General features: G+C 52.2%; 1 long non-coding RNA gene across 1 annotated transcript; it reads right to left on the reverse strand.

Annotated features, from left to right (window-relative positions):
* Nucleotides 1-16,617: 16,617 nt before the first annotated feature.
* LOC121133956 lies at nt 16,618-21,214 on the reverse strand. Its single transcript, XR_005870971.1, has 2 exons — nt 20,782-21,214; nt 16,618-18,388 (listed from the first exon to the last, which is right to left on the reverse strand). It is a non-coding gene; the product is annotated as an uncharacterized LOC121133956 (long non-coding RNA).

Consider the following 21,214-nt stretch of genomic DNA (forward strand, 5'->3'; position numbering starts at 1 on the left):
TCTTGCCTCCAACCTCTTCTCATTTTGAGGCTCCGCTCCCAATACTTAAGTCAGGAGTCCAAAACTGCTGCCTACTGGGTCCAAATCAAGACCCCCACCCACCCAGGGGCGTATTCACCCTTGATGATACACGAGAGTTACCGTCTGTTTTTGTTGTTTGGAGGAGGGTTGATTTTGAGACATCTTACTGTGTAGCCCTGGGTGGCCCGGAACTCACTTTTTAGACCAGGCTAGCTATGAACTCACAGATTATCTGACTGCCTTTGCCTCCCCAGTGCTGTGATCAAAGATGTGTGCCATCACTAAGGCTGTTTCTTGCTACTGCTGGCCTCTGGTGGCTACTTGCATTCCTCTGTCACTGTATCACTATTGTAGTCCTGGACGACCCAGCAAGAGAGACAGGGATAGGATTGGATCCCAGGCCTCTGCTCTTCATACAGCTTTATAACCCACTGAGCACGTGTAAGTGTCCCCTGAGACCCAGAACAGCTGTCACCAGAGTGCTGCAGTTTGAACTGTGCCAGGCTTTTCTTGTGGGCCACTGGCCAGCTCCCAAATCGAGACATGGAGACTACTAGTTATGAATGCTAGCCTAGTTACTAGTTATGAATGCTAGTCTAGTTGCTAGTTATGAATGCTAGTCTAGTTACTAGTTAAATGCTAGTCTAGTTACTAGTTATGAATGCTAGTCTAGTTGCTAGTTATGAATGCTAGTCTAGTTACTAGTTATGAATGCTAGTCTAGTTACTAGTTATGAATGCTAGTCTTAGAACTTAACCTGTTTGTATTCATCGACCTCTTGCCTTGGGGCTTTTTACTTTTCTTTTCTGCTGTATATCTGACTTTTCTTTCTGCTGTATATCTTACTTTCACTGTCCCTCGTGACTGGCTGGCCGATGCCTGGCTTCTGGCCCTGGGAGTGTCCATTTCTCTCTTCCCTCAAGCTTAGATTTCTCCTACGTATTCTCTCTGCCAGCCCTGCCCATCCCTCTTCTGCCTGGCTGTTGGCCATTCAGCTTTTTATTAGCTCAATCGGGTGCCTTAGGCAGGCCAGGTGAAACAAATGCCACACAGACAAGCGTACCACACCCTTATGTGCAGACAAATGTAACGCCTTCACATAGGTAAAGTAATACCCTCAAGTCTAGTTAAAGTGGTATTCCACAACATGGTTAAAAGCGTGCTCATCCATCCGGCACGAGTGAAAGGTGGACATCTTTGAGAGGCTGCTTCTAGCAGGAGGTTTCAGGCCATGGGAAGCCTGGCCTTTGAGGGGACCGTGCGTGGGATGCCAGTCTTCCTGTGCTTCTCTGTGGCCACGAAGGGGGAGATCTGCCCCACCCGCTGCTCCCACCATGGTATGTCTCTTTCCACAGGCCTAAACACAACTCACCACCAACTGAAACCTGGGAGACCACAAGCCAAAAGGCAACCTTCTCTCTCTTTTAAAAGTTACCTCATGTATTTTGTTACATTAACAGAAAACTGCCACCATTGGGAACAACCGCAGGGTGAATAAAGACCCAGTCAGAAAATGGCTTATGAGTGTCTACAGGAAGAACGAGTATCATGCTTCTTTGAACCAGGAAGGGTTCTGAAGCACAGCCCATTGCACAGGAAACCATGCCAGGCTTACACTGTCATTTGAATGTTCATTTCTTAAAATTGATCAGACAGAGCCCGTGGAGATCACTATACTCTGTGTTTAAGGTCCGATAAAGGCTCTAACAGAACTTTTCAGGTCACAGAGCACATAAATCCATGTCTTGGTCTCTGTTTTAAAAACCAAAACTAAATGGCTGGAGATGACTCCACCACCCTTGCTGCTCTGGCAGAGGACCTGGGTTTGGTCCCTAACACCCATGTGGCAGCTCACAAGCATCTGTGACTCCAGCTGCAGGGGCTGGTGCCCTCTTCTGGCCTCTGGTTCACATGCATGCATGCAGGCTACACAGTAAGAGAAGAAAACTAAGTTGCCCGGTTGTTGACAGAGTTTTCCCCGAGCCAGCAGCCATTTCTCAAATAACTGACACAGAGGTTTAATATTAATTACAAGTGCTGGGCCAACAGCTCAGGCTTATTACTAGCTAGCTCTCACACTTTAAATTGACCCATATTTCCTATGTGTGCTTCGCCATGTGGCTCCTGGCTTGTTACCCATCTTCTACATGTCCTGCTTTCTCGGCCGCTGGCTGGCATCTCCTGACTCTGCCCCTCCGCATCCCAGAATCCTCAGTTTGGCTTTGCCACCTAACTTGGTCCTGTTCAGCTACTGACCAGTCAGCTTGTTTATTACACCAGTCACAGCGACGTATTCAGTGTACTGAAGGCTTATTCCACAGCAGCCCGTCTACAGAGGAAATTCAGAGCCGTCCTGGACAACCTAGTGAGGTACTGTCTCAAAATGAAAGGGCTGAAGATGCAGCTCAGTGCAGACTGCTGGCCTAGAAGCCCCCACCCCCGCCCCGTGTGGGGACAGGGACATGCTTCAGCTGCAGAGTACTCGCCTAACAGGAAAGAGGCCCTAAGTTCAGTCCGCAGCAGCACAGAGACGTCAATGAGGAAAGGCATTCTTGCTTTTGCTATGAAGCAGAGACTGTGCTTCTGATGTGACCTCTGCTGTATCAGTGAATGGTCCGTGGGTTATGATGGGAGCCATTTTTCCTACTGAAGTTAGAGCAGTAGCAGTGTGCAGACCAACTCTTCCCTCTGGAGAAGGAAAAGCTCCTGGTGCTCTGAATTGAGAAACATCCATTATCCATTCTGCACTCTCTCAGTTCCTTCCAGTACAGATTTGGATTTTTTTTTGAGTCCTGTGTAGCCCAAGCTGATCTTAAATCCCCCATGTAGCAAAGGTAGCCTCGAATTCCTGATCCTTCTGTCTCCACTTCCCAAATAAGACTACAGGCGTGCACTACCCCAGGGCCTCGTTAGGCGAGTGCTCTGCCTACCAAGCTCCAGGCCTCTGTCCAGTGCTTTCTACAGATCTTGAAAGCACCCTCCCCCCCCCGTTTCCAAAGGCGTGGTGCAGACTTCCACAGCGCAGGTCCACTTAGAGAATCTAGGCGCCCAAACCTGTGGGGGTCAAAGGGAGTCATCTCCTACATTTGTAGTCTTACCAGTCTCGTGCTAAGTTCCTACTCATAGGAACCTGTTTCAGGGGCCTGGAGAGATGGCTCAGTGGTTAAGAGCCCTGGCTGCTCTTCCAGAGGACCTGGGTTCAATTCCCAGCACCCACATAGCAGCTCACAACTGTCTGCAACTCCAGTTCCAGGGAATCTGATACCTCTTCAGCAATGCACGTAGAGTTAAATTTAGAAAAGAAACCTGTTTCAACTACACATCAAGAACATATCTCAGTCATAGTGGCACATGCCTTTAATCCCAGCACTTTGGAGGCAGAGGCAGGTAAATCTATGTGAGTTCGAGGCCAGCCTGATCTACAAACAGAGTTCCAGGACAGTCAAAGAAACCCTGTCTTGGAAAACAGAAACAAACAAAGAATAAATCTCTTTGCGGGTTTGGGAGATGACCTGGTCAGTGCAGCATCTGAATTTAGATCCGTAACCTCCACATACAACAACCTGGCATAATGGCGGCAATTCCTGGAGTTTCAGAGATGGACACTGCTGACAGCCAAAATTGATGAGTTGCTCATACGCGTGCGTGCACACACAGATGTATATATGAGGCACCGGAGCGATGGCGTGGTGATAAAGTTTTGAGGAGCAGAGTTCGGCTTCCCAGCACTCACACAAAAGCCTGCCATTGAGACATTTCTGAGGAAGGGGGTGGTTCTAACAAACCAGTGAGCGAAGATTCAGTGAGACTCCATCGGAAAAATTAAGATGGGAGAGTGACTGCGCAAGCACGTGGCGTGGAATTTGGACTGCAGCACACGCATGTACACCTGCACACACGCATGTGCACCTGCACACACGCATGTACACCTGTACACACACGGGCCAGAGTCAGGCATCTGAGCCCACGGACTAAAGGCCACCGGCCGTCCAAGCCTCTGGTCAGGTGGTTGGCATTGCCTCTTGAGATTCCACGCTCCTTACTGTGTCTCGGTGTGTAGCAGGGGAGGAGTCACACGCCAACGGCTTGCATTCTTCTGTGCCTGTCCTCAAGTGGACATCTAGATTGAAGATTAACTCAGAACAAATAAACCGTTAGCAGTTTCTGAGATTTCTTCCCACAGAGGCTATGAAGTGTGTCTATCAGTTCCATTAGCCACGGCTACTTTGGTCGACTTTTGTGAAGACAAGCTAGCCAGGAACAAGCTCCACTTAGGAAATGTAGTGTCTGAAACACAGCCCGAGGGTTGACATGAAAGAAGGGCGAACGTGAGTAGTAATTACTCTAAGTATTGAGGCAAATTCTGTGTTTGAATGGTCAAGATGTAAGAGGAAGAATTTCATCCCTTTAAATGGGCGACCAGTGATGAATGAACTACATTTCCCATAGCTCTCAGTTTCGCCTGCACTTCCCAGAGGGCTGTTCGCCCTTTGCTCCGGCCCTGGGCATCCGTGGGAAGAAAAAGAGGCGCTGTACTCGTAAGCATTGCTTCTGTAAAATACCGTATTCTGTCCTTCCTCGTGCCTCTAATATGGATTCACTCGCCGGCTTCCGGGTCCCAAATAACCTGGGAATGGTCTCTGTGGTAACAACGCCGGTCACCGGGGCTGCTCCTCGAAGCCGGAAGCTGTGCGTGCCGGAGCATTCTGGGAGATGTAGTTCTGATTCCCTTACAAGCTGCAGCTTGTCTTGCTCCGCCTCCTCCCACACCAGAGACGGCGAGTGCGTGAACAGATGGGTGGAAGCTGTAAGCAACCGTTAGTGACAGATTGCGTAAGAGCACCTTGCGGGCCACTAGCGACCGCGGAGTCAATTTCCGGTCGCGAGCCCGGCCGGGTAACCGGTTTGCCGCTGAGAACTCTGGGAAATGTAGTTAGGCAGGAGCAGCCGCCGTTAGCTGCGACTCCGCGGCTGTCTTCCGATGGTGAGGATTTTCCGCCGGGAAAGCAGGGCCAGACCCGGGGTTGGATGCGCAGGAAACCGGGCCCTGAGCCGGGTGTCGTGCTTGCCTCTCTGCATTCTTGAAACCCCGGTGCTGCGCCTGTGGTTCACCGGTCAGGTTCCTTCATTGTCCGGAATAGCAAAATGCGTCCCGGTGATGAATGAGAGCGAACCCACAGAAAGGGCCAGAGTGCAGCATTGAGATGCGGTCCATTGGCCGGGGAAGTGACTGGGGTGCAACCATGAGGACCTAAGTTCGAATCCCCAGCACCCACGTTGAAACAAACAAGAAACAAAACAACAACAAAGAAAACAAAAGACCTGGGCATGATCACGCCCACCTGTGACGCCAGCGCTGTGGGATCAGAGACCAGAGGATGGCTGGGGCTTGCGAGCCACCAACCCAGCCCAGCCTAGCTTCAGGTTCAGAGAGGGTCCCTGTCTCTAGGGAATACGATTGCGAGTGATAGCCTCCTCTGGCCCCTGCGGGAGCACACATACTAAAGCAAACACCACACACACACTAAATAACGGTGGGTACCGCCCTGGCCACAGCCGTACTCCATTACAGAAGAGGTCAGAGAAAGTCAATAATGCACCCCAAATCCACCGCATGTCTGCAGTGCCTAGCAGTACTTCAAGCGCTAGTTCCTTCTAAAAGCAGACTATTCCAACAATAGATGACGAGTTTTGTGGGTTTTTTTTTAAGTGTCTGTATTTGGGGGGAGAGCATATAGTGATCAGATAAAACTTGTTGGGTTCGGGAATTGATTCTTTGGCCATGTGAGTCTTGGGGCTTGAACTCCGGCAGTCAAGCTTTTCAGGGATCACATTGACCTGCTGAGCTATCTCACCAGCGATGTTGATTTGGGGGTTTGTTTATTGTTTGTCTGAAATATGGTCTGTGTATGTGTGTAACCCTAGGCTGACTTGGAACTTGTACTGGTCTTCCTGCCTCAGTCCCGGGATTACAGGCCTTAAGGGCTGTGCTTACACGTGCCTGTGATTCCAGTGTTCAGGATCGAGGAGGAGACAGAAGGATCAAGGCTAATTTAAGGCTAGCCTGATCTACATAGCAAGATCCAGACCATGAGGGACTACACAATGAAACTGTCCCCATCCTCCCCAATTAATAAAAACAGAAGAATGGGATCAGTAGACGCTGCCAGGTGAAAGTCCTTGCCACCAAGCATGCCGTCCTGATTTCAGTCCCCAGGACCACGTAACGAAGCCAGGCATAACTTGTAAGCCAGTGCCATGCTGGGGAAGCAAAGACAGGCAGATCCCAAGAGCTCGCCGGCCGCCACCCCAGCCAAGCCAGGGATCGTCAGGCTATCCAGAGACCAGGTCTCAAAAACAAGGACAGTGACAGGAAGGACGCCCGGGGTCGACTCCTGGCCTCCACAAGCACCCATCCATACATGAACACGGGAGTCAGCATTTGTACCTGGGCTCTGGAGTTCCAAGTCAGCCGTATGACTGAGCCATCCTGACACCCCCCACTCAATCCCCACCCCAAATGTGCCTCACTCACCCCAAAGGTGCCTCCATTTCCTGTAAAGCTTTCTGGCTATCAGGCCACATCACAGTTTGAGTGGCTGTAATTTAGATTATCTCTGAGAGACAAGATACTTTTTCCCCAGTGTGGGTGAATCCAGGGACTTTCACACACTAAGCAAGGTTTCTAGTGAAGCTACAGAGCTACAGGAGCCCTGTCTTTGAACATTTTTAACGCAAGTTATTATTTAGTAGTGGGTATTTGTAGTGAATAATCGTTGCTTTCCCAGCTAGAAAAACACTGGGGGCAGAGAGATGGCTCAGCAGTTAGGAGTGCACGCTGCTCTTGCAGAAAACCTGAGTTCGGATCCCAGCACGCACACTGGGTGGCTCACAGCCACCTGTAACGTGCATCCAGGGGATCTGGTGCCCTCTTCTGGACTCCATGGGTACCACACACACATACACAAATATACGCACATAAACATAAATAAAAATGATTTTAAAAATCAATAAAAAATACACTGGGTGGGAAGAGGCACAGGGTGGAGTACACCCTGTATTCCAGAAGCAGGTGTGGGGAGTTGCCCCAAGTTCAAGACCAGCCTGACCATGATGTGTGAAGACCCTATCAAAAAGAACTAAAATCAAGCCGGGCGTTGGTGGCGCACGCCTTTAACCCCAGCACTCGGGAGGCAGAGGCGGGCGCATCTTTGAGTTGGAGGCCAGCCTGGTGTATGTTTGGGAAGTGGTGCAGTCAGTGTTGGCCCAGCATACACAAAGGTCTGGTTTTCATCCACAGCACTGCATATGATAGTGGGAAGTGCCTGCAGAGGCAAGCGAGTCAGGAGTTCCAGGCTAGCCTGGGCTATATAGTGGGTTTGAGGCCAGCCTGGGCTGTGCAAGGCAAACAACCTTCAGTGTCAGACGCCGGTAATTCAAGGACTTACCTAGCTACATCATGAGAGAGGAAGGGAGGGGACCTGCCACGTATCCTCCCCGATGTCCCCTATCTTTTAGAGTTCCTGATGTTCTATTATGCTCCACGGTCCCCAGTGTGAAACACACAACTCCACAATGGAAACATGATCTGCATCCTCAGCTTCAGATGTGTTCTTGGAGTCCTGGTAAGAACAGGACCCACAGGCCTCTGCGGCCCTCACCAGGGCTGGAAAGCAGTTGAGCCGCTTCCCTCGGCTTCGAGGTCTATATATAGAGAGCCTGGTGTGGTCCTCACACGCCTTGTGACCCCACTTTGGCTTAGAAATCAGAGCGGGTCCTGAGGTGATCGTGGGAGCGCAGAGGCCCTCTTGTCTGTCATCCTTATGTAGCTGCGTCCTCCATCCCCTGAGGACCTATGTTAGGCTCTCCCGCATTATCGTAGAATGACTTTCCAGGCAACCCACAATATGACTCCAAGAACAGGTCTGAGGACAGTGGTGTCTCTCCTTTGCTTCGCAGACCCTGGACTCAGTGTCCAGGGATTGTCCCTGTGAGCTGGCTAGTTCCTTTCTCAGGACACGTGGGAGAGCCTGCTCCCGGGAAAGAAAGGTTGCAGATGAACAATAGACCCAACTGGGTGTGGGTGTCACACCTGTGATCCCAGTACCTGAGGAGGCAGGGGCACGGGTGCTGGTGGGAGTTTGAGGTCAGTTTGAGCTATGCAATGCATCCCCGAGACAAAACTAAATGAGAGCCACGTTAGCCACACCCTCTCAGGACCGACCTATGGTTCAGCATCTAATCCGGTACTGGAGCAGACTTTGTTCTAGTAATCACTGGGTGTGTAGAAATCTCCAGCTTCTCAATGATTTTAGTGTCATTGACTAGAATCATTCTCTTCCTGCCCAGCCCAATGATGCACAGCCACCAGAACTAACTAGAGTAAGGCTCTGGTCCCTGTGTGGAGCTGTACAGGGGGGAGCAAGTCCTTTAACTTCTCTCAGCCTCTGTTTCTCTGTAAATGATTATCAGGAGATGAGGATCGGAGATGTGCCTCAGTGAGCACCTGCCTAGAATCCCCCAGTGAGGGGCTGGGGTGTGGCTCAGTGGTAGAGCACCTGCCTAGAATCCCCCAGTAAGGGGCTGGGGTGTGACTCAGTGGTAGAGCCCCTGCTTAACACACATGAAGCCTTGGGTTTGATCTTGATGATCAGATGATATATAAAATAATGGTAGATTTTAGAGGACTATATAAATTACAGCATGCTAACACATGGAAGTTCTTCTTATTACCATTCACTTGTGTTATTGTTTTTGAACTGTGATCCTCCTGCCTCAGCTCCTGAGTGAGTCACACACCCAGCTCATTCCTGTTTATTATTGGTATTTGCTCGTTGCCCAGCAAGTCTCAAGTGCAGCCCCCCCTCCCGCTCCTGCAGTTGCCCAGGGTGTCTCCCCATAGCCACCACCAAAGTCCTCCACCCTGTGTCGCAGCAGCAGCTGCTACCTGCCTGGCCGCCAGGACTCTGCCCTTGGTCGGCAGTCAGTGCCCCTCCCCGCGTCAGCCACGCCCTCCCAATCACCTGTCAGCCACGCCCACCTCCACTCCAGCAGAGCTGGTTAGGGTTGCTGCAACCCTCAGGCCTCCTGTCCTCCCCGTCAGAGCCCCGCCCCCACCCCACCCCCACCCCGCTGAGATCATCAGAGTTTATAACCGGGTTTAACCCTCAGCCGGGCGTGGTGAGACTGAGGCAGGAGGGTCACGGGTGGGGGGAAGATAACTCAGTGGTTAAGAGTTACACGAGTTCTATTTTGTGACTCAGTCATGACAACCGGAGTTCAGATCCCAGCACCTCCGTAACAAGCTGAGTGTCACACTGGTGCCTGCAACCCCAGCCCCACGGGGTCAGTGACAGGAGGACTTCTGGGACTTGTGAGCAATCGTGAGCCCCAGGTTCAGGGGGGAGGCTCTGCTACCCCTGCCTCTACGCATGCATGTAGACACAAATAAGTAATTTCTAAAGATAATCTTTCTTAAAGAGTCTTTTTAAAAAGGCATCATAGATGGTGCCTTCAGTCCAAGTACTCAGAGCAGAGACAGGCAGAGCTCTGAGTTCAAGGCCCGTCTGGTCTACCTAGAGAAGTCTAAGTAGGCCAGGCTACATAGCAAAACCCAAGGGTCCAACCTTAAGGGATCAGAGTTTTTGTTTGTTTGAGACAAGTTCTCTTGAACTCTGTATAGGCAAGAATGCTCCTTTATTTATTTTTTGAAAGTCAGGGTTTCTCTGGGTAGCCCCGGCTGCATTAGAATTCACTATGAGCCAGGTGGTGGCGCACGCCTTTACTCCCAGCACTCGGGAGGCAGAGGCAGCCAGATCTCAGGGAGTTCGAGGCCACACTGAGCTACAGAGTGAGTTCCAGGACAGCCAGGACTGTTACACAGAGAAACACTGCCTCAAAAAAAAAAAAAACAAAAAAACAAAAATAAAATAAAATAAAACCACAAACAAAAAAGTATACCAACTTACATCTCATTGTGTTTCATGGTTACTCAGTGGGTCCGGAGGGGAAATGACTTATTCGTGGACCCTGAGGTAATAGGTCACATTTCAATGTTCTATATTTTTTAGACCAAAGAGTTCACCTCGAATTGGGGACTTTGTGAAAGCTAATCCCGTGAGGGATGTCACACAGAACCGATGGAGAAGCCAAACAACGTCACAGCACGTTCAGGTACCCTCCCTTGGCTTCCAGATCTCCTGGAGGGAAAACTTGACACCCTTTTCTCGTCTTTGAGGTGACCTGAACGCACAATGACACACACACACACACACACACACACACACACACACACACACACACACACCCCTACCTAACAGAAAACAGCTAAAGAAAAACAGGGTTTATTTAGGCTCATGGTTAGACCAGTGGTTCTCAACTTGTGGGCCGAGACCCCTTTGGGGAAGTCAAATGACCCTTTCACAGAGGTCACACATCAGATTCCTACATATCAAATATTTACGTGTTGATTCACAGCAGTAGCGGAGTCACAGTTATGAAGGAGCAAAGGAATCCTGTCACGGCCAGGGGTCACCACAGCTTGAGGAACTGTACTAAAGGGTGGCAGCATCAGGAAGGACTCCCTGCTCTGGAGGACTCAGTTGGCTGTGGCAGGGAAGGCAGGGCAGAGCTCAGGCTGGCGGGGTGTGTGCCCGGACACAGAAGGCAGGCACGGTCCTCAGAGGTCTGCCCAGTGACCTGCCAGCCAGGCTCCGCCTCCTAAAGACTCCTCAGCCTTCAAGATAGCACCACACTAGCCTGGGGAGATGGCCCAGCAGGTAGAGCTCTGCCTGCTCTCACAGAGGCCTGGAACTAGTTCCCAGCCCCCACTGGGGCAGCTCACAGCCACCCTGGTGTCCTCCTCTGACTTTCTCAGACTCCCGAATTCATGTGTCCTGCTCACCCGCACATATAAAAATTAATATAAAGCCAGCAGCACAGGCCAGGCACTGAGGCCATCTCAGATTCAGTGATTCCACAAGCTGTGGGGAGGCCTGGTGGAAACCACACTTGGCGGTGATCCACAGGTGCGGTGCACACGGAGACTGTGTTCGTGCTCCATCCCTGGGACACCCACTGGGAGTCTGCGGGCAACTCCAGGCTCCTCATTGGCTTGACTCGCTGCTGCACCCACTCCATAGGGAGCCTTCAGAGACTAAAAAGACCACAGCCCATGCCTCCCTGAGAGTTGGTGTAGTGGCCCACCTGCCATCCCAGCACCAGGGAGGCAGAGGCAGGTGGATCCTGGGAGTTCAAGGCCAGCCTGGTCTTCATAGTGAGTTCTAGGCCAGCCAGAGCCACATAGCGAGACCCTGTGTCCAAAAGAAGGGAAACAGGTGTGTGGTGGAGGGGGGGGGGGAGAAGAAGAAAAAAAGAGAAAAATTGCTGGGAGCCAGGCATGATGGTACACAGTGTAGTCATGGAACTCAAGAGGCCGAAGAAGCAGGCCCACAAGACCTGTCTGGGCCACGTAGTGGGAACGAAGATAAGAAGTCAAGGACTCCCCTGGTGGCCCGGCTCCGTGGAAGATTCGTGAGCTCTATCCCCCTGTCCCAGGTGACAGGGCTCCAAGCTCTATCACTCTCCCAGGTGACAGGGCTCCAAGCTCTATCACTCTCCCAGGTGACAGGGCTCCAAGCTCTATCACTCTCTCCCAGGTGACAGGGCTCCAAGCATCAGAAGTCAGTGTCTTTTACTGCACCTGGCCCTGTGCCACGACAGGCCCACCCTGACGGAAGAGTGGTCCCAGCCAAGCGGCCCTCGTCACGATCAAACTGATGTGCTGTCAGGGACTGACGAGGGTTGGCCATGGAAGCCTGGCCTTGGTTTCTGCGGTGACTGGGCTCTGACTGACCTCCACAACCTAGGCTCAGTGTTCAGCTGAACTTGAGCAAGCTCACTTCAGTTTAGCTCATTTCTATGTTGTTTTTATTTAGTGTGTGTGTATCTGTGTGTGTGTGTGTGTATGTGTGTGTATCTCTGTGTGTGCCTGTGTATCTGTGTATCTGTGTGTGTGTTTGTATACCTTTGTGTGTGTGTCTGTGTGTGTACCTGTGTGTGTACCTGTGTGTATGTGTACCTGTGTGTGTGTACCTGTGTGTGTCTGTGTATGTACCTGTGTGTGTATCTGTGTGTCTGTGTATGTACCTGTGTGTTTATCTGTGTGTCTGTGTATGTACCTGTGTGTGTGTATCTGTGTGTATCTGTGTGTGTCTGTGTCTGAGAGACAGAAGTCACACTAGCACACGTGGAAGTCAGAAGGCGTCTTTCAGGGGTGTCCCCCTTGTTAAGGAGTGCGTCTTTCAGGGGTGTCCCCCTTGTTAAGGAGGGTGTCTTTTAGAGGCTGTCCCCCTTGTTAAGGAGTGCGTCTTTTGTCTCTTCCTTGCTTGTGGACCTAAGCTAAATGGCCCCGAGCCTCCTTCCTGTCTTCTGCCTCTCATCTTCTCTGGAATTTATAGATGTGTGCACACCACCCCATTGGACTTTTTTACATAGGTGTCAAGGATGGAACTCAAGACATCAGACTGTGTAACAGCACTCTTCCCTCACTAAGTCATCTCACAGGCCCCACCCCATGTTCATCTGACACACACAGACACACACGCGCGCGCGCGCACGCGCGCACACACACACACATTTTTGCAACAGAACTTTTGTTTGTTTGTTTGTTTGAGACAGGGTTTCTCTGTGGCTTTGGAGGCTGTCCTGGCACTCGCTCTGTAGACCAGGCTGACCTCGAAATCACAGAGATCCGCCTGCCTCTGCCTCCCGAGTGCTGGGATTAAAGGCGTGCGCCACCACTGCCCAGCTATAGTTTTATACTCTTCTTGTAACCTTGTAGGAGAGATATTTTACATATGATGCTTTGGAGACCCAGGGAAATCAGGACCACATAGTGAAGGCAGCCCCTCCCCTTGGCAGGCATGCGAGCTGCAGAAACTTAAGAAACACAGAGAGGTCTAGCGGGCAGCCGTTCATCTGGAATCCCAGCCCCAGGCGCTGTGGGAGTGCAGTTTGGAAGGCAGCTGGAAGGACTCACAGGCCCAGCATCAACTCATGCCTCAGCAGCCTGGCTTTCACTGGTGTACTCCAGGACACGCCCTACTGCTTCTGACCTTTGCGTGTTTGTGGTTGGTAATGTGAGTGTGTGTGTGTGTGTGTGTGTGTGTGTGTGTGGTTGGCATATGTGTGGTGTGTGGTATATGATGTGTGTGTGTGGTGTGTGTGTGGTGTGTGTGGTGTGTGTGTGTGGTGTGTGTTTGAACGCACGTGCCTCTGCTGGCTTACACAACTCCCCTTTGGGGAGTTGGCTCTTTCTTTCTGCTTGGTCCCAGATGTCCAGCTCAGGTTGTCAGTCTTACACAGCAAGCACCTTTTCCCACTGAGCCATCCCACCATCCCACTGTGGCTCTTTTTTTAAATTTTGTATTACATTTTTTCTATTAACAACAAAAGTAAAACTAATGTGAGAAAAGTCTAGTTTGCTATCATGAGCAATCATGGGTGACATTTGGGACACTTGCTGACTACATGAATATGCATGTGTATGTTTATATGTTTTCCTCATTGATCACCCCTAAAAGAGGTATCTCGGGCCACTAGCCCCATGCAGTCCTGTCTCTGGAAACTCTGGACCTGTGTTTTTCAGTAGGCCTGTTTATTCCCGGGACAATACTGCTGTCAGCCACGAGGGGGCGGCATTTGTTCATGAATGTTCCCCCACAAAGCCTGCTGCAAACAGCAGCCCGGGAACCTGGTCTTCATGCCCTTCAAAGCTTTCTCCAGTGACAGAAAGGAACACTCCCGGCTCACTCTGCTCTCTGTACCTATAAGAACCTTCTTGGGAGCTGGACGTTAGAGCTCACGGCATAGGCAGGTGGATCTCTGAGTTTGGGGCAACCCTGATCTGCATAGAGGACAGGGTACATAGTGAGATCCCGTTGAGAAGCGTCAGGGGGCGGGGGCGGGGGGAAGGGGAAAGGGGATGGGGGCGGGGTGGGGAGGCTGGGAGGGTTTGGGGGCGGTTCTTGTTGATTGAGTAACCCCATTGGTAAAGTGCTTGCCTTAGGAGCACAGAAACCTGCATTGGATCCCCAGAAACCACATAATGCCAACAGTGGAGCGGTGGGGCAGGCCGACAGCCAGCCTAATGGTTAACAGAGACAAGGGCGGGGCGGGGCAGTGGTGGCCCATGCCTTTAGTTCCAGCACTTGGTAGGCAGAGGCAGGCAGATTTCTGTGAGTTCGAGACCAGCCTGATCTGTAGATCGAGTTCCAGAATAGGTTCCAAAGCTACAGAGAAACAAAGAAAACAAGAGACAAGTTTGGGGCTGGAGAGATTATTCAATGCCTGCTCTTCCAGCGGACCCAGGTTCAATTCCCAGCACCCACATCACTGCTCATCAGCATCTGTAACTCTAGTCCCAGGGATCCAACACCCTTACCAGACACACATTCAGGCAAAACAGCAGTACACATAAAGTAAGTAAATAATTTAGAGAGAGGGGAGAGAAAAGCGCATGGTGTCTGAAAGGCAACACCCTAGCCTGTACACAGAGAGAGACAGAGACAGAGACAGAGACAGAGACGGAGACGGAGAGACTCGTGAGGAAGGGGAGAGCTCACTGGCTCACGGACACTGCCTGCGTTTCACAGATCCTCAGATCCTCCTTCATCCTGCAGCCCTGGGCTTTAAAGGCAAAAATAGCTAACGGAGCAGCTCAGACTGCTCCCCTCAACCTAACCCTGCCCGCTGCCCCCCCCACTCGTCCCGAGGACTGAGTCAGGGCCCCTTACCGGGGTCACTGGGCCTCATCCCCCTCCTGACTTCTTTCTTTGCCTTTGGGTTTGTGTTTGTTTATGACAGGGTCTCACTGCAAGGCCCGACTGGCCTGGGACTTGCTCTGTAGCCCAGGATGGCCTGGAGCCCACAGTTGAGGCTCGCGTCACCATGCCCAGCTTCCTCTAGTCCCCGCCCTTAGGCTTCCTTCAGCCACCTCCACAGTCGGTCAGTGTCAGATCTCAACAGGCACTTCCTGGAAGGTTCTTCTCTGCGCCGCACCAGACATCATCTTCCCAGAAGTCTCTGATATCATTCTCCCCTGAGAAGCTCTGGGGCCCGGTAAACACTTAGCAAACTGGACTCCCCGCCTCCCTTCTAGAAGCCCGGGAGAGCTTGGGGTCAGGTCTGTCTGCTCATTTCCCCAGCGCCATGGCTCCCGGTTCCCCCACGAGGCTTAGGAGAGGTGTGCTAAGTGATTGCATGCCCGTTTCACCTAGACCGTCCCATTCACGCGGCCTCCCAGTGCCCCGGAGCTGCTAGAAATACACCCCCAGTAGTGGTGTCACCCTGTCCCTTTCGGGGATGAGAGGCCACGTGGTTTGGTCTAACGCAGGTGCAGCTTCAGTAACTCCCAGTGTGGGCTCTACCTACAGATTATTTGTTCTTTTGGTTGGTTTCTGTGTCTCTGCTTTTGTCTTGTTTTTGTTGTGTTTTCGAAACACATAACCCATGCTAGCCTCAAACTCACGCCATAGCTGATGCTGGCCTCGAACCCCCGAAACCTCCACTACTCTCCTAAATGCTAGGATTACAGATTTGAGTCACCACGCTTGGCTGTATAGCTCAGGCTGGCCTGGAACTCAAGATCCTCCTGCCTCAGCCTCCCCGGGTGCCGGGAGTACAGGCGAGCATGACCACACCCAGCTTTGTCTGTGAGGTACACATAGTCCCTGGCTGGCTTGCAGGGCTGCTGTGAGAGACCAGAACAGCGGGCACACAGGTGGCAGCCATCAGGTCCCAGGTCTTTCTCCCCGCCTCAGGCAGCTCTGTCTTCCAAACCCCTTTCTGCAACGTCTGGACACAGGCACCCCTAGAATGCCAGGACCACCCTGCACTAACGACTCACGCTGCCTTCTTCCTTATCTCCCTCCCAGCACCAGCGCTAGGCAGGGCAGGCACCCTAAGGTGCTTGTCACGAGTGAGCCAGCCACAGCAGCTTCTGGAACGCATAGATGGCCAGGCCTTCCTGCCTGTCACAGACAGGCAGAGTGCCTGGAGTTCTGGGTGTTAGGAGCCTCATGCTAAGAAAGGACCCAGATTTTACTGAGGAGTGAAGAGGAGAGAGGGACTGTGAAGAAAACTTGTAGCCCAGAGGGAGAAGGAAGCTTCAGAAGCCACAGAGCCTGGATCCTTCTCTTCTGTACAGGGCTGGGGACCCTTAGTGGACCCAAGGGTCGCCTGTGCAGGACTGTGTGTCATCTGGAGACCTCTGTCCCAAAGGCATGAGTATTCCTTTAAACCTAGCGTTTCTGTTTCTGCTCCGGCTCCCACCGTCCCTGCCTGCCTGCCTGCCTGCCTGCCTGCCTGGGTCTCATGGCACTCAGGCTGTCCTCACTCTGTATACACTCACCCATGACCTTGAGTTCCCGGGCTCCCTGCCTCTACCTCCCAAATGCGGAGACACAGAGCTGCATCCTTCTGGGCTTTATGTGGTGCTGAGTGTGGGTCCCATGCTAGACAAGCCCCTACTAACTCAAATCCCTTCCTAATGCTCAGGCAGAGTCTCTGTGTAGCTCAGACTTGACCCAGACCCTCTTGAAATTTATGTATTTATTTATTTATATACTAATTTTTTATTACAGTTAATTATGTGGGGGCGGGCACATCCCACGGCGAGGGTGTGGAGGTTAGAAGACTTTGTGTTGAAGTCAGCTCTCTCTCCTCCTGGTAGGACCCAGGGATTGAACTCAGGCTTGGACGGCAAGCGCCTTCACCCGCTGAGTCACGTCACCAGCCTCTCAAACTCTGCATACTTTGGCCTCAGTCTCCCAGTGCTGGGGTGGCTGGCCCCCACCGCCACACCTGGCTCTGTCTCATCTGCCGCTGATAAAAGCAGGAGGGCCATCAGGGCCTCCTTCTAAATCTGTCTCCTCCGTCATGTTTTCGTCCTGTGTGAGCACTTTGGGTCTGCAGTGCTCCCAGGCTCCATCCTTGTCCTGTGAGATGGGAGCGCCCGAGCTTCGTCACTGACGACAAGGCGCCCACCCTCTTCCCAGCCGGAATTTTCAGCTGATGAATAAGACTTGATTGGTCCCCCAAACCATCACCACCCCCATTCATTCCTTTCAAAGGCTTTCACTCCAAATGGCTCATCTGACGCCTCCGCTGCTGCGGCCCCCTTGGGGCTCACGTGGAGGATGTGTGCTGTCTCTTGTGATGCTCTCCCAGTGATGAGCTCTGACGTGGGTTCGAGCCTATTTGGGCGCTGTACCCGCGCCCTGTGATTTTCTCCTCTCTATGGCTGCCGGCCTCCATCTGAGGAGCTCCCCCCGCCCTGTATTCATCGGGAGTCTCTCCAGTGAGAATTATGGATTGGATGACAATTTCCCCTTATTCATAGCATTCAAAGATTCTCTCTGCCACGCAAATGTGTTCGTTAGCTGCTGAATCCCATCCAAATCTCTGGGCAGAGCATGGCCCAGAGTGAGGGCCAGGCTTTGTCTGAGTTTGTGTTCTGTGGCTGTCGTAAATGCCGTGACCAAAGGCAGCCCTACGGGTTCAGTCCATCATGAAGGCCAGGGCAGAAGCTCAGAGCCGGAGCCCGTGGAGGAATGGGGCTCATTTCCCCTCCTCTATCCGCTACCACAGCACAGGGCCACCTATACAACCCAGGCTGGTCTCAGACTTGCCATTCCCCTGCCTCAGCACACTGCATGCTGGAATTACAAGAGGCAGACGCCTGGCTCTCAACCCATCTTTCAAACCTGTCCAAAGCCCGCCTCTTCTCGGAAGCCCTCCAGTGACTCTGCAAACCCTACATGTTGACACATGTCTGTGAGACTTTGTTGTCTACAAATACTCTCTTCTTCTACGATCTATTTATACCTTATTTTTTCCTACAGATTTAACATTTGAAGGTGATTCACGTCTGATCCGTGGTACCTGTGTGTCCCTATGGACACCGCGGCATAGGGAGATGGCTCTGGCCATTGGCCTTTGAAGATGAAGCTCGCCTTTCCAGATGATTTTCTGTCTTTCCCTCCAAGGTCTCCCAGGGAGGAAGGGGATTTCTTAGCACTCCCTCTTCCTCCCTACTCTGCCCACCAGGCAGCCCGGCCATGTTAGCTCTGAAGACCCATGAGGTGACAGGAGCCCGCGTTGCTTCCCTCTGGCAAGGAGACGTTACTATTAGTTGGTGTTGTGCTTGGACACAGGAATGACCTTGGGGAAGGACACTTGGTGACTGAGCAAGAGTGGGCCCCGGAGTGTCTCTTCACCACACCCAGGCTGCGGGGGAGGCTGCTCAGGAACCACCCTTAAACTCAGAGCTCTGCTGACTCGGCTTCCACGGCACGTAGGGCTGCACCTGTTGAGGAAATGGTAGCAGACAGACAGCGTGTGGAGGTTTCACACAGACCAGAAGTGTAGGGGTGCAGTGAGACGCCCTGCACCCCCTCCCCATGGGAAGGTCACATCCCTTCCTCCCAGTATGTGGCTGAGTTCTGGGCCCCGCCAAGGCCAGATGTCCCCTTCCTTGCTGGTTATAAAAATCCCTTCTGTAATGTATAAAAAGGAGGGTGGCAAATGTCTCTAAACCCGAGTTCTCATGGCCACAGTCACCTCCGACACTTTAAAGCAAGTGTGTTAAGGGGTGGGGATGTATTTCAGTTGGCAGGGTGCTTGCTTGGTATGTGCAAGACCCTGGGTTCCATTTGTAGTACTCCATAAGCCAGGTGCGGTGGCACAGGCTGGTAGTCCCAGCACGGGGACATGCGGACAGCTCACCAGGAGCCGAGGCACAAAGGGAAGGGCGTGCCTGGCAGAGCCACACACAGATCCGGTTGTCTCCAGTGCTCCATCCTCCTGGCTTGGAAAAATATTGCTATAATGTGATTTGTACTAAGTCTCTAGAACATTCCCTTGACTGTCCCAAGGCCACATTCAAGAAAAAAGAAAAAAGATGGTACAAGTGTAGAGAGGAGCCAGAAGCAGAGGCCTAAGGTGAGGGGCCACCCTACCCCAGGCACCCCAGGGAGCGGCTTCTAGCAACCTGCTCAAGAAGGCCTTCTAGAAAGCTGTGCGAGTGTCCTGCTGGTCTTGGCAGCGCACACCAGGAGGCTCCCCACTTGGGACGTGGAAGCAAGGCATTCTCAAGAGTCATCCTTGACTACAAAGTGCATTTAAGGCTAGCCTGGGCAACATACTTGAAATCCTTTCTAAAAAATAAAAATGTAAGCTCAACGCTGCATTTCCCGTCACCCTACTTCCCGTCCTGAGGTTGCCAGCAGGGCTCCCAGCCATTCTTTTCAGGCAGCTGTACCTCCACTGAGGTCCCTGGCTGCCTCTCTCTGTCTATATGTTTGTTTTGCTTTCTTTTTCGGGGGGTGTCTCTGTGTAACTCTGGCTGTCCTAGCACGGGGGTGTGTGGCTCAGCCGGTGCCGCGTAAGCGAGGCATGGTGGCTCACGCTTGCAGCCTGCCCCTTGGGAGGTGGAAGCAGGAGTCCAAGATCCCTGGAGAAGCTGAACTCAAAGCCTGGCCCTTCCTCCTGGAACTCTACAAAGCCAGGCTTCTGCTGGTGCCTCAACCGGAACTGGCAAATACTCATCCCCCCCCCCCCCCCCCAAGCAGACTCTAGCAAAAGTCCTCCTCCCTCTGTGGTCTCAGAATACCCACAGGGCCGGCCCTGGAGGTGTTAAGTCCCTGAGAAGCTGTGACCCTGACACCAGCCTTCAGGACATGGCTTGTGGGCCCCACGCTGTACATGGAGCCGGGCCCCAAAGGCCAAGGCCAGTAGCTCACACTCGTCCATTGTAGATTTCATTTGCTCAGCGGGAATAGACTAAAGCCAGCAAAGTGAATCCCAGCTTGTAAAAGGGAGAAGGAAGATGAGTCACCAGAGGGGCAGGGGCCACACTCCTGGGAGACAGAAGAGGCAAAAAACCAAAAAGCAAACGTTTAAATGTGTACCTTGTGACACAATTAAGGCCTCTCTCTCCTCCCCTATACTTTTTTGTATAATGGTACTGGAGATTAAATGAACCTCAGACATTCTGGAAAGTGCTCTCTCAGCAAGCCACATCCCCAGCCCCTCACTGGGGGATTCTAGGCAGGGGCTCTACCACTGAGCCACACCCCAGCCCCTCACTGGGGGATTCTAGGCAAGAGCTCTACTGCTAAGCCACGCACCCAGCCCTCTCTTGACTTTTGGTTTTGAGACAAGGTCTTACTGAGTTACCTAGTTGCCTGAATCTCCGTAGCCCAGGCTGGTCTTGGGCTCACATCCTTCCTCTGGCTTGCCACGCTATTGCTGACACTTTTAACCCAAAGTCTCCTCCCACGCCCACCTCTACCCCCAGAAGGCCTCTGTGTGGGGATCATAGCTTGGTGTTCTCTTGAGCCCAGTAAAGGGAAACAGTGGCTTTCCCCCATCCTCCCCCGTGAGGGCTTTACCCCGGGCAGCGGGGGGTGGGGGGTGTAATGGGCTCAACATCACAACCTTTAAGGGTGCCCTTTCTCAGATGAGGAGCCTTGGGCCAGTTTCTCTTGCAGCTTCCTCTGCAGCAAACAGCCACACTGAGCACACTCTCCACACTTCTCCTAAGTGTGTCGGTGACTCAGCAGGGACAGCCTGTGGGTTAGGGTTCTGACCGAAGCTTCTTCACCACCCATTATCTCCCCAGGGGCCCTGTCTGCTACAAAATCCCAGCTGTCTAATTAGTTCTAAGGCATTGGTGAAGGGGACGGACTGAAGACATACCTTCACGAGCCCAGGGCTTTTCTCCAGTGTGAATTCTCTGACGTTGAATGAGTTTCCTGATCTTGAAAGCCCATAGGCAGTTTCTGTTGTGGGTTTCTAGAAGTTACGTGGAAAGTGGCCAGGGTGTGTGGGGATGTGGCCAATGCCTCCCACGTCCCCAGGATCCTCTCCAAGGTGGATGTTGTGACGATGTTCAGAAGGATGAGAGTTGCCAGGAAAACGGCTTTGTGTTCACAACAGTCCCCACTGTTCCCGCCAGCACCAGCACTGTAATTCTGAGTAAACTTGATCCGGACATGAGACTCGGCCCACACATATTTCTAAAAAATTATTTGGCCTTATGTGGAAAGCATTGTGTGCATGTGTGTCTAGGTCATAGGTCACAGCCTTGGGTGCTGTTCCTCCAACACCATTCGCATTGTTTCCCGAGTCA

This window comes from Mesocricetus auratus, unplaced genomic scaffold (genome assembly GCF_017639785.1).
Source record: "Mesocricetus auratus isolate SY011 unplaced genomic scaffold, BCM_Maur_2.0 Super-Scaffold_100025, whole genome shotgun sequence".
Classification (NCBI taxonomy): Eukaryota; Metazoa; Chordata; class Mammalia; order Rodentia; family Cricetidae; genus Mesocricetus; species Mesocricetus auratus.